Below are 5,000 nucleotides of genomic sequence, written 5' to 3'. Positions count from 1 at the left end.
TATATATATATGTGTGTGTGTGTGTGTGTGTGTGTGTGTGTGTGTGTGTGTGTGTGTGTGTGTGTGTGTGTGTGTGTGTAAGAACATAAAAACATAAGAATGAAGGAGACTGCAAGAGACCATAAGACCTATACTAGGCAGCTCCGTATCCATCACCACCTGTCATCCCCATCCATAAGTTATCTAATCGTTTCTTAAAACAACTGATAAATTCAGCGCTTACAACATGGTTACTAAGTTTATTCCATCCGTCGACCACCCTATTAGTAAACCAATTCTTGCCTATTTCCTTTTTAAATCTAAATTTGTCCAGTTTATAACCATTACTGCGAATCCTGCCCTGTTGTTTTAATATGATGATCTTGTTTGCATCTCCCTTGTTAAAGCCTTTGATCCACTTGAACATCTCTGTTAGATCACCCCGCACTCTGCGTCTTTCCAGAGAGCGTAAGTTAAGGTACCTAAGCCTCTCTTGGTAAGGTAAATTTCTGAGTTCATTTATCATTTTGGTCATTCTTCTCTGTGCTGATTCTAGTGAATTGATGTCCATTCTGTAGGACGGAGACCAAAACTGTACCGCATAGTCAAGGATGGGTCTAACTATCGCTAGATAGAGTTTAATAATTACCTCTGCACTTCCATTCGATACCGTCCTAGCAATGAAACCTAATGCTCTGTTAGCTTTATTCCTGGCGCTAATGCACTGTTTCCTGGTTTTAAGGTCCGGACTCACTAGAACTCCCAAGTCTCTCTCGCACTCAGTTTTTTTCTAAAAGCGTGTTATCTAAGTTGTATCTATTTTCGGGGTTGTGTAGCCCTACGTTTAACACGCTACACTTTGAGATATTGAAGTTCATTTGCCATTTCACCGACCATTTGAACAATTTGTTAAGATCATCCTGCAGAACCTCTGCGTCGTCTCCTGACCTAATTAGGCGTCCTATTTTAGTGTCATCCGCAAACTTACTATCATCACTATTTATACCATCGTCTAAGTCGTTTATGTACACAATGACCAACAAGGGATCCAAAACCGAGCCCTGGGGGGACCCCACTATTAACATTGCCCAACCGAAAATTTTCTCCATCTAGGCCTAGGGTGACCCGCTGTTTTCTGTTACTAAGCCAAGCTCTAATCCATTCTAACACTTTTCCTCTTATGCCATGGGTTTTGATTCTATTTAATAGTCTCTGGTGTGGCACCTTGTCGAACGCTTTGCTAAAGTCAAGGTAAATAACATCGTGTCTCTGTGGTTAACTAGAGTGTTTGTTTCTCAGTGGTGCTAAATGCTCGCTTTGTGTTCCCTGAACATTGTTATTATTAGCATTATCATTACTATTATTATTAGTATTAGTGGTGATAGATTGCTATTGTTAAATAAGTTATTATTACTATTTTCTAAACAATAAATATATCATTAGGTGGTTTCCACACTTGTCGCCATCTGTGGCAACGCGGGGAGGTAGTGAAGTCTCCCTCATGTATAAATGCCCACAACCCATTTTGTACACCATTCCTTTGGGAAAACATACCTGCGAAACTAGTCAGGAATAAACTCAAACTATGACACCTGTCTTTCCTACTCTCTCTCTCTCTCTCTCTCTCTCTCTCACACACACACACACACACACACACACACACACACACACACACACACACACACACACACACACACACACACACACACACACACACACACACACACACACACACAACACACATACATACACAAAACACACATATATATATATATATATATATATACATATTTATATATATGTGTGTGTGTGTATGTGTTTGTGTATGTATATATATATATATATATATACATATATCATGGTCAGAATATATTTACTCACTTCACTAGATTTTGTAATATTATCGCGATTAAAGAATGTTCAATAATGGATATTTTGAAGAAAAATATAACCACCTATTTTCATTAATGATATATACTATCAATTATTTTACTTTTGCTCATACATTCGGTATTCCTGCAATGATCTTCTACACTGCCATTTTTTTCAAGGAATGTGAGAAAATATTAGAGCTTTGGGGAAATTCATGGTAATATTCTTAGACAGATTAGTGTAACGTCACATCTGCTACCATTACATCTACTTGTGACGTCACAACTACTACGGAAAGAACTGTCAACTTACCTTTTTTTGTTTTTTCATATTTATTAGAATCAACTCCATGAAGAGAAAAATAACATAGAGAACACGTGAGATCCGTAGAACCAAGATTCGGTTTCATCACACATGAGTGCACTAACACTTTATGGTAATAATTTTCATCACCATTTTCATCATCATCATCATCTTCATCTTCATCATCATCATCATCATCATCATCATCATCATCATCATCATCATCATCATCATCATCATCATCATCATCATCATCATCATCATCATCATCATCATCACCACCATCATCATCACCATCATTATCATCATCATCATCATCGTTATCATCATTATAAACACCATTGTCATTATCACCATAATAATTTTCATCACTATCATCATCATCACTACTATCTTCATCACCATTACCATATTCATCATCACCACCATTATCATCATTACCACATTTCACTTTGAGTTGTTTCTATTATCATTTCCATTTACTATATGACCACAATCCATCACTTAATCGCTTACAGGATCACCTCTTTTAGCATAACAATCCCGCAAGACGACGACAATTGCCCAATCACTGAGAAAGATTACTTAACAGAACCCCAGATTGAGAAAAGGGCTAAAGATGAGGAAAAAAGTGTAAGAAAGGATGAGAGTGAAAGAGTAAGAGATAGTAAGAAAGAGTGGGAGAAAGGGTGAAAAAAAAAGGAATTAGAGTGACATACATGTACATGTACTATTTGCGTTTATGTTTACAGTATATGAATACATAATCATATATGTATATATGTCGTATATATATATATATATATATATATATATATATATGTGTGTGTGTGTGTGTGTATACAATCGACATAGGTGTGTATGTGCATGCATATGTACTTATATTCATACGTCTATATGCACAAGAATATGGACATGTGTTTGTAATGGATATGTGCGTATATGTGTACACATGTAGATGAATGCATACAAAGTATATGTACCTACATGTATATTCATATACATATGAATATGCACATGTACAGAGAGAGAGAGAGAGAGAGAGAGAGAGAGAGAGAGAGAGAGAGAGAGAGAGAGAGAGAGAGAGAGAGAGAGAGAGAGAGAGAGAGAGCGAGAGAGAGAGAGAGAGAGAGAGAGAGAGAGAGAGAGAGAGAGAGAGAGAGAGAGAGAGAGAGAGAGAGAGAGAGAGAGAGAGAGAGAGAGAGAGAGAGAGAGAGAGAGAGAGAGAGAGAGAGAGAGAGGGGAGAAGCAATAGACGTACAGACAGACATACAGACCGACAGATAGAGACAGACGGACAGACAGACAGGCAGACAGACAGACAGATAGACAGACAGACAAAAAGATAATGAAACAATTAGACAGGTATATATATATATATATATATATATATATATATATATGTATATATATATATATATATATGTATATAATGTACACACGCACACACACACACACACACAAACATATATATATATTTATTATATATATATTTATATATATGTATACACATATATATACATATATATATGTGGGTATATGTATATATATATATATATATATATATATATATATATATATATATATGTATGTATAAGGAGCGAGAGAGAGAAAGAGAGAGAGAAATATACGGATAGACAGAGTAAGAGATAAATGCCGGTAAATAGAGTACAAATGACTAGTGACAACATTAGTGCAATTGCGAACAAGAGCGAGACTGAGATCAGAACAAAGGGAAAAAATCAAGGGAGGTTGCCTTACGCTCACGTTCCTGGGATTAAACTCATTACCCACACAGTAAAGGGGAAAAAATTAAGAGAAAAATATCCTCGGCCCGGAACGAGACGTGACGACCGCGGAGCCCGAGCCAAGCGACAACTGCTGTTGATGCGTTTCACACGAGCCGACCTCACCACGACCGTAGTCAAACGGGAACTGAGGCTGGATGCTCTCCTCACTCCCTTCCTCTCTCTCCTCCTCCTCCTCCTCAATCTCCTTCTCCTCCTCCACCACCACCACTCCCTACTCCTCCCCTTTCACCTCCTCCACCTCCTCCTCCTATGCCTCCTCCTACAACCAACCACTTCCCACGAGGCAAGACCTCTCTCTCTATGCCTCTTTCTTCTCCTGCAGCCTCTCCTCCTACAAAGGAGAACATGAACGGTAAAATGTGCCGACGAACCACGAAAAAGACAAAAATGAAATTTGTATACACGTACTTTAGGCCATTTATTGGCTCGACAGATAATCAAGACATCCTTAAGCTTGAAGTCTTATGCCCCTGTTTGTCCTCAATTCCTTGTACATTATCACTGTGTGAATAACGTTGCCAATGTTTCCGTCAGCCCTGCCCAAGCGGGGAGGCGACCCAACATCGGCTTAAAATACCCTACGGCTTACCACACCTGAGAGGGCTTTGCCCTACCTGGGGTTTCTCATTTCCTATTGCATGGAAGAGGGATGGTAGTACGTTACTAGAAGAAACATGGAAATACCCGGAGGAGAAAGACTCAAGCACCTCATTTGACACTTCTTCGCTGATGAGTCGGGTGCCTGTCCATACCTCACTGCAACGCGAAATGAGAACTGTGTCAGGACAGAGCTCAGGAATATAACCGGAATTTGTTTAAGTGTTATAACCCAACTTTTCGCATTTTCGTCAGGAAATGTTAGCATCGCCTTTTTTTATAATTCCATATTAGGCAATGTGTGTGTGTGTGTGTGTGTGTGTGTGTGTGTGTGTGTGTGTGTGTGTGTGTGTGTGTGTGTGTGTGTGTGTGTGTGTGTGTTTGTGAGAGTGTGTGTGTGTGTGTGTGTGTGTTGTGTGTGTGTGTGTGTGTGTGTGT

At 38.9% G+C, this 5,000-nt stretch overlaps 1 long non-coding RNA gene across 1 annotated transcript in view; it reads right to left on the bottom strand.

Moving 5' to 3' along the window:
* LOC143029515 (uncharacterized) overlaps positions 1 to 4,072 on the bottom strand; it is a 496,461-nt gene extending 492,389 nt beyond the window's left edge. Inside the window, exon 1 of the long non-coding RNA XR_012966846.1 lies at positions 3,916 to 4,072. This is a non-coding gene — a long non-coding RNA (uncharacterized LOC143029515). The remainder of the gene's footprint in view (positions 1 to 3,915) is intronic.
* Positions 4,073 to 5,000: the final 928 nt, after the last annotated feature.

This window comes from Oratosquilla oratoria, chromosome 11 (assembly GCF_046742065.1).
Source record: "Oratosquilla oratoria isolate Oo_2021 chromosome 11, ASM4674206v1, whole genome shotgun sequence".
Classification (NCBI taxonomy): Eukaryota; Metazoa; Arthropoda; class Malacostraca; order Stomatopoda; family Squillidae; genus Oratosquilla; species Oratosquilla oratoria.
This window is presented reverse-complemented; position numbering and strand designations above follow the sequence as displayed.